We start from the raw sequence: 13,177 nt of genomic DNA, 5'->3' as shown, positions 1-13,177 counted from the left end.
ATTATTTTTTAAAATTAAAATATCAAATTTTAAATTTTTTACAATTTTGAAATTTAAAATTTTTCATTTTAATTCAAATTTAAATTTAGATTTTAAATTATTTTAAAATAAAATTTAATAAAAATATTAATTTATGCCAACATCAAAAAAAATTTGCCAAATAGTTTTTCAAAATCACTTCAGAAAAATCACTTTTATTTAAACTCCGCCAAACGCTCTACAGCTTTTAACAAAAATCATTTCTTCAAACCAAAATCACTTTTTCAGAAATCACTTTTTCAGAAGTTTGGCCAAACAGGCCCTTAATGTTGGACATCACAACTAGCTAATGCATGACACTTGAGTATTCATTATATATTTGTACATGTAATAGCATAGACTCCATACTTGTTCAATAACATAATCATTTAGAGGTATAGTAGATTTGAATTTTAATGCTTAACTTTATTTATGCTTTATTAGTAATTATTTATACTTTTGCCTCAGTTGACCTAGTGGTGTAATTCGCTTTTTTCAGCGGTTTACCCGCTGGAAACTATTGTTTAATAGTTCTCACCCCCATATATTTGTTGTTTTTTTTTTAGAGCCTTCCACTGCGGAAGAGGTTAGGGATCGAGGTAAGGGAGTTGCGATTAGCTAGAGCCCTTTTGGAGATACTTACCTAGGTGGACACTTTTTTTTTGTTTTAGTCTCGAAAGGTGTATTAGATCATTTTGTACAGGGACTACCATGTTCTTGAGATGTACCTTTTTATTAGCACTTGATGTATGTCTTATGATAGATGTTTCCTTATTGTAGTAACTTATTACTTCCTTTAGTGAATGGTGATTTATTGTATAGTTTAGTATTTATGCTATGATTATCATGTTAGGAATATTTCCTTACTGTCTCTATTGAATGTTTTGTGGTAAACGTCTTGTGTGCACCCGGGGGGGTGCCTTGTGTCACGCCCCGGGACCCGGCAAAGGCCCTGCCCGGTGCGTGCCCAGACCCGCCATATGCCTGCACATATAAGGCGTCTACAACAAAGTGATATGAAAGATAAAATAAACAATAACTAACGATATCAGAGCAAGCATGCAGCTAAGTTCTATCAACAAGCGGAAATAGAAAGGAAAGAGAAAGAGACTAAACCACTAGAACATAAAGNCAAGCCAATCTGAACTCAATTTTCTAGCAAAAATCTTCCACTTTCATATATTTGTCAACATAAAAACAAAATAAAAATCCTGCTAAAGTACAAATAAGAAAATAATTAAGAATAAAAAATAATACTGACCAAAGCTAGTTAAATTAGGGTAAGAATTCAAAAAGGCATGCAGAAGGAAGCCAAGCAGTAGCAATTTCTCCAAGCTCTACTATTGGAGATCAGCTACAATGTTTATAGCTCTTGCTATTTCATTTAGCTCTATACTTGAAAATTATTTTGTGCAATGAGGTATAGTAATTTTTTAGTTTATTATATGTTTAGCAATTGTTAGATTCAGACCCCCACTCCTATAAGACAATCTATGTTTTAACTAAAAAATATTCTTTCTAACTAATGCACTGACTGGTCTCCGTTGCACATGTTCAAAACATCCCAATCAGTTTCAACCTTTCCACACGTCTTATCTTCTATGACTGCTTTAGCTAACATGTGTCTTCCAAGGCCATGAAATTTTAATTTTTAGCCTCTTAGATTATTCGTCGCTCTCTTTCTATGTTATCTTTCATGAAGATCAGAATATCTCATCAAAAGGAACGTAAATATCAGAGGACTACTAGCACCGTCTTTGTAGTCTACGACTCATTTGTTCTGTGTGGCGGAAGACGTCGGATCTGCGTCAATTCCGTGTGGAAATGCGTAGAGGTCAAGCACGTGCGCAGCTAATTAGAATTTCAGTTCGTCATATTCAATTTCAACCGTACAGTAGATCAAGAGACCTTAACTGGTCTAAAGTGATGTAATATGAACTTTATATCTGTCTAATTTAGATTATTTTTACACTGTAATATGAGAATAATCTACCGGTACTGGATTGATTTTGTTTTCGATTTTATTTACGGTATGAATTTTGGCTTTTTTCAAAAATTGAAAAATACAATATTAATTTTTCACTGCAATTTGAGTTTTAATTTTGTGCTGAATAAATTCTTACAATACCAAGTGTGTGGTATTTTTAAAAACACCATAACCGGACCGTCACGCCTCAGATTACTCGTTCCCCGGGTGTGCTGACAAATCCACCGTATATAAAGGAATTTTTCCTGTATACGAAGCGATAGCTGTACCTGTAAATCATACAATACTACAAACAGTAGTGTAGATCTGCTAGAAGAACCAGTAATAAAAACAAAGCGAGTTCCATATACATACGCCAAATCCAAGATACAAAACTACTCGCACTGGCAAGTTAAATATATGTATGTACATGAACTCTAACAAAAACAACTACCTGCTGTATGGGCACCTCTAGCTCGGCTCGTCGGATAGGGCTCTAACTCGCAACGCCCTTGCCTCGATCTTGATAAGCAATAGCACCAGCCGAAAACGATGGCTCTACAAAAACGGAATAACAACAGGGCGTGAGAACTACTGTAAAACAAGTAGTCCTCAGTGGGTGCCGCCCTCAACAACATCGGTCCACCCACTAAGTCTACAGAAGGGAGCAAATGTAGTAATAAATGCTGGAATGAAATCTACAGCTACTATTTATTACACTACCATGCTCTAAGCTGACCTACTGTAGTAATATCAATCCTGACCCAATCTCTTTAGGGATTGTAAACATACTCGTCCCAGGGACTGTGAACACACCCATCCCGCCCAGTTGAGACTGTCCAGCTACCTCCATACTATCCAGTCCGTGAAGAGCAAGTCTAACCGGCATGAACAACACCAACGCGAAAGCACAACGCCCGTCTCCGGTGTGGCACTCGTGGGAGCTACCCAACCGAGTATGCAGCGTATCTCTGTCGAGCTCAATTAGGCTCTCTCAAGCCAAAGTCCAAGTAACCAACTCTAACTGGTCTAACAATCAACAGGCCACGTGCCCTCGGCACAATCCGACGCCAAAAAGGCGATATGGGTCCACCGTGAACCCCGACGGCACCCAATAGTCCGGAATAGCCTGAACGCTACTGTAAAAATACACTCGGCATCCCAGCACGAGCGTAACTGAAAGCTAAACTACCTGGGGTACCCGTCGCCTCGATATTGCGACGAAACAAAATTACAACGGCTCCTAGAGCTAAATCAGGTAGTGTAAACAGGTGACAGGTCCAAATCGTTGGTTTTCTCCTAAGTCAAATTCCAAGTCCAACATGTATATTTATGGTTTACTAATCATGTCCTCAATGCTGATTTCATCCATGATACAGTCAACGAAATTGAGCTACAACATGATTTACAAAAACTGGAAATCATACATGTCGACTAATACTGTGCTTAGGAATAAACCGATGTAACCCACTTTAATTGCTAATCATGGCAGCAAAGAAGGTCCTGAACTAATGCTAATCCCTGCTAGATCAACCAAAATCCTCCAAGACCAGTAATCAAGCTATCTCCAAGCTCTACACATTGAATTCCATCAATTATCCCAATTTCAGCACTAAAGCTTAATTTAATCCCTATCATAATATCAAAACTCACCTAATTACCTCCAAATCAGGTGAGGAAGATCTCAAATCCAGTGAATAATAATGGAGAATGTGTCTCAGGTCCAAAATCCCATTGCCTATAAAGATAGCATCAAGAAAAGCTCAAAAATCTCATTTTCAGCTCAATGTCAACAGCAGTCCAAAAAATCCTCCGTTCGACCAAGCTAACCTCAACCAAAATCTGTAATTCAGCGCTTCATGGATTCCTCTAGAAGTCTAAAATCCGGCAAACCAAGTTTCACCGCGATCCTACCTTCCTACGTTGCGTACGAGCCAAAATACTGGAGGTCGTCGCTGAAGAACTGCAGAATTAGCACTCCACCACCTTTCGATTGAAAGATTGGATGCAATTTGAGAAAATTTGAGGGTTGGAAATGCAAATGTAAGCTTCCCTGAGAGAAAGAGAGGAAAAGAGCTTACCAGGGGCATCTCTCACCTATTTATAGGGTAATCCAACGGTCAGATAAGCCTCAGGAACATTGGAAGTTAACCTGTAGTTTCTGCAAAAAAACCAAGTTTTGGGCGCCCTAAACCAAGTTCTGGGCGCCCAGAACTTCCAGCCTGCACAAACAGCCCCCATCGGTTCCTCCGCCTACGGTGTGCTGCACCCTTATCCTGCTCCTGTGGCCCACACCTACCACCAGCCACGCGTCAACACGATCGATATTCACGATGTAGAATTTCCGGACCCACTCTGGGCGCCCGGAACATAGGATCTGAATTGGCTTCCAGTTCAGTTAAATTCAGCACTCAGTACTGGGCGACCTAAACCATTTCTGGGTGCCCTAAACTTCTGGGCGCCCTAAATCTAGTTCTGGGTACCCTAAACTAGCAAAACTCCAGTTTTGCTTATTTGAGTGCGCCGATTCCATTTCTGCATCCATTTCGGGCAGAAACAACTCCGACTCAGTCCGACACTCTCCAGAAGTGTCGACCAGTCACTAATACTGAAGCCAATCCTATCCAAAGCTCAGAAACACTACATCCTCATCCACTATAAAAAGTTTTGTCCGCGAAACTGAAACATACCTCAATCCTGAGTCTCAAAATGGTAGGGGTAGGACTCTCTCATCACCGTCTCCGGCTCCCAAGTCTCCTCCCGCTCTTCGTGATTACTCCACTGCACCTTTACAAAGGGTATGACCCAGTTGCGCAATTTCCTCGACTCACGAGCCAGAATCCGCACCGGTCGCTCCTCGTAACTCAGGTCCTCGCCAATCTCAAGTAGAGTGAAGTCAATCACGTGGGAGGGGTCGAACACATATCTCCTCAAAGCCGAGACGTGGAAAACATCATGAATGCCGGCTGGTCGTGGAGGTAGAGCAATCCTGTAAGCAACTGGCCCGACTCGCTCCAATACCTCAAAAGAGCCTACAAAATGTGAGCTTTCCACGTGCTCCAAATCGGCGAATCCCTATGGACGGCGAGACTTTAAGAAACACATGATCTCCCACCTGGAACTCCAAGTCTCATCTCCCGGTATCAACATAGTTCTTCTGCCGACTCTGGCTCCTAAAATGTGCTGTCGCACCACTTTCACCTTTTCCTCAGCCTCAATCAGAATCTCAGGCCCAAGCGTTTTTCTCTCACCCACATCACTCCAAAACAAAGGGGATCGACACCTGCGTCCATACAATGCCTCAAACGGAGCCATCTGGATTCTTGCTTGATAGCTATTGTTGTATGCAAACTCAGCCAGTCTCAAATATCGATACCACCCTCCTCCAAAGTCCAGGACACATGCCCTCAGCATGTCCTCAAGAGTCTGAATGGTCCGCTCTGACTCACCATCTGTCTATAGGTGAAACGCTGTGCTGAACTGCAACTGAGTGCCCAAAGCCATCTGAAGACTCCTCCAAAAGTACGAGACGAACCTCGGGTCTCGATCTGATACTATCGAAGTGGGCATGCCATGCAACCTCACTATCTCATCCAGATATAGCTGAGCGAGCCTCTCCCTGGACCATGTGGTCTGAACTGGTAGAAAGTGAGCAGACTTAGTCAGTCTGTCCACTATCACCCAAATAGCATCGAAACCACCCTGGGCTCTAGACAACCCCACGACAAAGTCCATCGTGATCTGCTCCCATTTCCACTCGGGCACTAGCAGACTCTGAAGCTTGACAGTAGGTACCTGATGCTCGGCCTTTATCTGTTGACAAGTCAGACACTGAGCCACAAATCTACCAATGTCCCTCTTCATTCCATTCCGCCAAAACTGAGCCTTTAAATCCTTATATATCTTGGTTCCACCGGGGTGAACCGTATAAGGTGAACAGTGAGCCTCTCTCAAAATGTCCTGTCGGATCTCTAAATCCATAGGTACACACAGTCGGTCCCTGTACCGCAATACTCCCGAACTGTCCACAACAAAGCCCTCGGCCTGTCCCTTCTTAAGCTGCTCTCGAATCCTCGACAAGTGCGGGTCTCCACTCTGTTGCTCTCGGATCCTATCCAACAGAGTGGGCTGCAAGATCATAGACATCAGTCTCGAAGTAGATCCAGGGGACACTATCTCGAGCCTAAGCCGCTGCAGCTCCTCAAGTAACGATCTCTGCCGAGTGATCAATATGCTCAAGCTCTGCACTGCCTTCCTGCTCAACGCATCTGCTACCACATTTGCCTTGCCGGGATGATACTGAATACCAAATGTCATAGTCCTTCAGTAACTCCAACCACCAGCGCTGCCTCAGGTTCAACTCTCTATGGGTGAACAGATACTTAAGACTTTTATGATCGGTGAAAACCTCGCAGTGCTCGTCATAAAGGTAATGCCGCCACAATTTTAAAGCAAAGACTACCGCGGCAAGCTCCAAGTCATGCGTAGGATAATTCTTCTTATAATCCTTTAACTGTCGTGAAACATAAGCAATTACCCTACCATGCTGCATCAGCACACAGCCCAGCCCGCTGTGCGATGCATCATTGTAGATCACAAATCCTTCCCCCATCACAGGATGGGCAAGGATAGGAGCTGACGTCAACCTTCGTCTCAACTCATCAAAGCTCCTCTGGCAATCCTCACTCTAAATGAACTTAATTCCTTTACGAGTCAGTCGAGTGAGTGGTGTGGAAAGCTTCGCAAAGCCTTCCACAAACCGATGGTAATAACCAGCAAGCCCAAGGAAACTCCTCACCTCTGTCACCGTCGTCGGTCTGGGCCAATCTCGAATGGCATCAATCTTCTTCGGGTCCACTGCCACTCCAACCGCAGATATCACGTGGCCCAAGAAAGCAACCTCCCGCAACCAAAATTCGCACTTCTTTAACTTGGCATACAACTTCTTCTCTCGCAGAAGCTGTAGCACAGTTCTCAAGTGCTCCTCATGCTCGGCATCGCTCCAGGAGTATATCAGAATATCATCAATAAAGACTACCACAAATCTATCCAAGAACGGTTTAAACATTCTGTTCATCAAATCCATGAATGCGGCAGGGACGTTCGTCAATCCAAACGGCATCACCTTAAACTCATAATGCCCGTACCGAGTCCGAAAAGCCGTCTTGGGAACATCCTCTGCCCTCACCCTCAACTCGTGGTAACCTGACTGGAGGTCAATCTTCGAGAAGACATAAGATCCTTGCAGCTGATCAAACAGATCATCAATGCGCGGCAAAGGATACTTATTCTTGATGGTCATCTTATTCAGCTCCCGGTAATCAACACACAACCCGAGCGAACCATCCTTCCTCTTTACAAACAGCACTGGCGCTCCCCAAGGCGACACACTAGGTCTCACATACCCCTTATCCATCAAATCCTGAAGCTGCGCCTTTAGCTCTCTCAGCTCTGCTGGTGCCATCCGATAAGGTGCCTTCGAGATTGGTGCAGTTCCAGGAACTACATCAATCACAAACTCTATCTCCCTCTCTGGCGGCATCGTAATCAACTCAGGGGGAAACACATCCGGAAACTCGCGGACTATAGGAATATCCTCGAGTCCCGGCGCCGCCGTAGGCACCTCTGTCACAATCGCCAGAAAAGCAACGCATCCTCTACTCATCAGCTGTCGAGCCCTCACCGAAGATATCCAAGTGGCGAACAAAGTACTCCTGCATCCTCTAGAAATGAACTCCTCCTGGCCTGGCTTGCGGAACGTCACAGTCCTCGCTTCACAGTCAATAGTAGCGTAGTACCGCGTCAGCCAATCCATACTGAGCACTACGTCAAAGTCCTGTAGCTGCCCTAACACCAACAGGTCTGCGGGCATGATCCAAGAATCTAACTGCACCGGAATGACTAACAACACTCTGCAACCTGTAAAACATGGTCGGGGATCTGCATCTCTCGTGCCTGTGACAATGACCCTAACTCTAGACCATGCAACAATACAAATGCTCGGTTAACGAAAGAATGCGAGGCACCGGTATCAAAAAGAGTGCGAGTACGAATGACTGAAATCAAAATGAAACCTGCAACCACTCTGTCGGCTGCTGAAGAATCTTCCACCTGAGCTGCATAAACTCTGCCATTCGGAGCCTGCTGTCGCCGCTCAGCCTGACGCAGCACAGACGATCTGTCCTCCTGGCGGAAACTCGGTGCTGCTCCAAAGGACTGCTGGGATGCCGGCTGCGCTGATGCGAAGGATGGTGTTGTTGATGCTGCACGAGGACAAGCTGACCTCATATGCCCAGGCTGACCGCAAGAGTAGCAACGGCCCTCTCTCTGCTCGCACTACCGGGGCCAGTGTGGTCCCCTGCAGATCACACACTGTGGTGTCCTCTGAGTTTGGCCCTACTGACGGGATCTCCTGAAACGCTGACGCCCCGAAGACCCACGACCTTGAGAGCGTGATCGTGGAGGCCTCGGCGGACGCCTGCTGCTCGACTGTCCAGCATCATCTGAAAAGGGGCGCTTCCTGTCCTGACTCTGCCCCACAGCCGGAGTCCTCTCCTACAGCGACACCTCACCTCTCTCCACCCATAAGGCCTGCTCTATGGAGGCATCCAAGGTCCTCGACCTCTGCGCCCACGCCAACCTGAAGATGTCAGGTCTAAGCCCCTGCTCAAACAGATAGACCCTGTGTGCCTCGTCCCTGACCACAAATGGTACACAGTTTAGGAGTCGAGTAAACTCTCGAATGTACTCCTGCACTGGACGATCCCCCTGCTAAATCCTCTTCAAATCCTTCTCGACCTTCTGTTTCACACTGTTGGGAAAAAACATCCCAAACAGCATTCCACAGAACTCATCCCATCTCAGCTGCAACGCTACCAGTCCCTGCTCTCTCCTCACTCTCCTCCACCAGGCGTGGGCATCACCTCCCAAGTAATGGACTCCCAAAGATACCTGCTCCCACTCAGGAATGAACAGATTCTCAAATAGCTTCTCCATCGCACTGACCCAGCCCTCAACAACTCAGGCCTCAGTGCAACTGCCATCGAAGGTCGGCGGATCAAAGCGGCGGAAACGAGCCAACTTCTCTGTCAACCGTTCCTGCTCGACCTCTGTCAACGGTACTGGCCCCCTAGTAGGCGCAACTGGCGCTACTGGAACTGCTGCTGGCGGAGGGACTGCTGCAGCTGGTGCTGTCGCTGGGGTAGTCGGAGGTGGAACAAACGACTCTGGTGCCTTCGGTGCTGAACTCTGGGGCGAAGCTAGCCTCTCGCACATCCTCTTCAACAACTCCCCCTGCCGCCTCGTCACCTCTGTTAGGGCGGCTAACTGTGCACTCAAGTCCAGGGATGCACTCGCCTCCGGTCGAACACTCTGCTCCTGCCGGGCACTCGGCTTCGCATGCTTAGGCATCTTGGAAGGTCGCGCACGATCCTGCGACAACTTGGCACGCTCCCGTAACGACGGTCGACCTCAGCGACGATACATAGCTGAAAGGAAAAGATCGGGGCTAGATGAAACACAAACACTCTCGACCCAATCAATGAAAGTCTGGAAGGCGGCCCCTGTTTTCCTCCAAAATTATGTTGTCTGCAGCCAACATAATTTCTCAGGCCAAAATAGGAACTACTTCAATCACTCACCCCACTCTAAGAGGAGTTAGAACAATTAATCATTGACTTTTGCAATACATTACGCCTCTCGCGTCTTGCCTTCCTAAGGTTTGCCAAACTTAGGTTTTCTAGGTCCCAACAACCTAATGCTAAGCTCTGATACCAACTTAATCTGTCACGCCCCGGATTACTCGTTCCCCGGGCGCGCCGACAAATCCGCCGTATACAAAGAAATTTTTCCTGTATACGAAGCGATAGCTGTACCTGTAAATCATACAATACTACAAACAATAGTATAGAGCTGCTAGAAGCACCAGTAATAAAAACAAAGCGAGTTCCATATATATACGCCAAATCCAAGATACAAAACTACTCGCACTGGCGAGTTAAATATATGTATGTACATGAACTCCAACAAAAACAACTACCTGCTGTATGGGCACCTCTAGCTCGGCTCGTCGGGTAGGGCTCTAACTCGCGACGCCCTTGCCTCGATCCTGATCAGCAACAGCACCAGCCGAAGACGATGGCTTTGCAAAAACAGGGTAATAACAGGGCGTGAGAACTACTGTAAAACAAATAGTCCTCAGTGGGTGCCGCCTTCAACAACATCGATCCACCTACTAAGTCTACAGAAGGGAGCAAAGGTAGTAATAAATGCTGGAATGAAATCTACAGCTACTATTTATTACACAATCATGCTCTAAGCTGACCTACTGTAGTAATGTCAATCCTGATCCAATCTCTTTAAGGATTGTAAACATACACGTCCCAGGGACTGTGAACACACACATCCCGCCCAGTTGAGACTATCCAGCTACCTCCACACTATCCAGTCCATGGAGAGCAAGTCTAACCGGCATGAACGACACCAACGCGAAAGCACAACGCCCGTCTCCGGAGTGGCACTCGTGGGAGCTACCCAACCTAGTATGCAGCGTATCTCTGTCGAGCTCAATCAGACTCTCTCAAGCCAAAGTCCAAGAAATCAACTCTAACTGGTCTAACAACCAACAGATCACGTGCCCTCGGTACAATCCAACGCCAAAAAGGCGATATGGGTCCACTGTCAACCCCGACGGCACCCAACAGTCCGGAATAACCTGAACGCTACTGTAAAAATACACTCGGCATCCCAGCACGAGCGTAACTGAAAGCTAAACTACCTGGGGTACCCGTCGCCTCGATATTGCGACGATACAAAATTACAACGGCTCCTATAGCTAAATCAGGTAGTGTAAACAGGTGACAGGTCCAAATTGCTGGTTTTCTCCTAAGTCAAATTCCAAGTCCAACATGTATATTTATGGTTTACTAATCATGTTCTGAATATTGATTTCATCCATGATACAATCAACGAAATTGAGCTACAACATGATTTACAAAAACTGGAAATCATACATGTCGACTAATACTGTGCTTAGGAATAAACCGATGTAACCCACCTTAATTGCTAATCCTGGTAGCAAAGAAGGTCCTGAACCAATGCTAATCCCTGCTGGATCAACCAAAATCCTCCAAGACCAGTAATCAAGCTATCTCCAAGCTCTACACATTGAATTCCATCAATTATCCCAATTCAGCACTAAAGCTTAATTTAATCCCTATCATAATGTCAAAACTCACCTAATTACCTCCAAATCAGGTGAGGAAGGTATCAAATCCAGTGAATAATAATGGAGAATGTGTCTCAGGTCCAAAATCCCACTGCCTACAAAGATAGCATCAAGAAAAGCTCAAAAATCTCATTTTCAGCTCAATATCAACAATAGTCTAGAAAAACTTCCGTTCGACCAAGATAATCTCAACCAAAATCTACAATTCAGGGCTTCGTGGATTCCTCTAGAAGTCTAGAATCCAGCAAACCATGTTTCACCGCGATCCGACCTTCCTACGTCGCGTACGAGCCAAAACACTGGAGGTCATTTCTGAAGAACTGCAGAATCAGTACTCCACCACCTTTCGATTGAAAGATTGGATGCAATTTGAGGGAATTTGAGGGTTGGAAATGCAAATGTAAGCTTCCCTGAGAGAAAGAGAGGAAAAGAGCTTACCAGGGGCATCTCCCACCTATTTATAGGGTAATCCAACGGTAAGATAAGCCTCAGGAATATTGGAAATTAACTTGCAGTTTCTGCAGAAAAACCAAGTTCTGGGCGCCCAGAACTTCTAGCCTGCACAAACAGCCCCCATCAGTTCCTCCGCCTGTGGTGTGCTGCACACTTATCCTGCTCCAGCGGCCCACATCTACCACCAGACACGCGTCAATACGATCGATATTCACGATGTAGAATTTTCGGACCCACTTCTGGGCGCCCGGAACACAGGATCCGAATTGGCTTCCAGTTTTAGTTAAATTTAGCACTCAGTACTGGACGACCTAAACTATTTCTGGGCGCCCTAAACTTCTGGGCGCCCTAAATCTAGTTCTGGGCGCCCTAAACTAGCAAAACTTCAGTTTTGCTTATTTAAGTGCGCTAAGTCCATTTCTGCATCAATTTCGCGCAGAAACGACTCCGACTCAGTCCAACACTCTCCAGAAGTGTCGACCAGTCACTAATACTGAAGCCAGTCCTATCCAAAGCTCAGAAACACTACACAGACTCTTTATTTCTCTCTCTGTATATATTTATATATTTGGCCGGTAGAATTTTATAAATACATGGTATAGTTGAAAGCACAGAAGTTATAAATATATATAAATTTGTTTGGTAAGAAATAATAAAAAATACTGTAATTATAAATAATTTATTTCGTTGTATGTTGGTGAGAAGTGTATTTATATCAGTTTATATGTAGTATGAAGGGATTCCCACGGATTGTCCCTGGCGCAAGTGGCAAAAGGTTTGGTGGTTGGTATCTGTCACGCCCCGGGGTCCCCTTTTTGTTTGAAACACAGTGGAAAAGCGTTTGAATTTTTTTTAAAAAAAAACCTGACCCCAGAGTATGCCAGATCCGCCACAAATACAGGGAATCCACTGTTCACACGGACAGAGTCTCCCCTGTACTTGCACGGCGTCACACAAGTACAAAAGTACAAACAGTATACAACCACAATCAAATGAATATACAGATAGCTATACATTCATACATTCACCATTCACACCGTAGTTTTACATTCGATGTTTAAACAGAAGTCCACNTCTCCTGAAACTTGACGAGTGCTTATGTAATTAAATTACACACATAAACATCGTCAACAGAGAGTTTAGTTGCACAGTAAAAAATCTCAGTCCTTACAGTATCCAAGGTCCCGAGTTCGAATCCTAGTTGATTCATATTTTATATTTAAAAAATAATTAGAAAGATAAGTTTACTTTTTATAAGTTAATCTGTACAACTGCCGTAGTTAGAATTATGACTAATTTAGACATAGCTTCAACTATTATAGTTGAGCCTTTTTTGTATAGTTTTAATTTTTAATTACAGCCAGTTAAAAAAGATTGCAATTTCATCCAATTCGATGGTTCGGAGAATGCGGAGCGAAGCGAAGCGCTGGAATTATAATGTGGCGGGCTTTTTTTGCAAATAGCCTCCTGAGCAATTTTTATTTTAAAAATAGCCCTATCAAAATTAAAATTGC

Source organism: Ananas comosus, linkage group 1, assembly GCF_001540865.1.
Source record: "Ananas comosus cultivar F153 linkage group 1, ASM154086v1, whole genome shotgun sequence".
NCBI lineage: Eukaryota > Viridiplantae > Streptophyta > Magnoliopsida > Poales > Bromeliaceae > Ananas > Ananas comosus.
The sequence above is the reverse complement of the archived record's forward strand: the minus strand, read 5'-3'. Positions refer to the sequence as shown.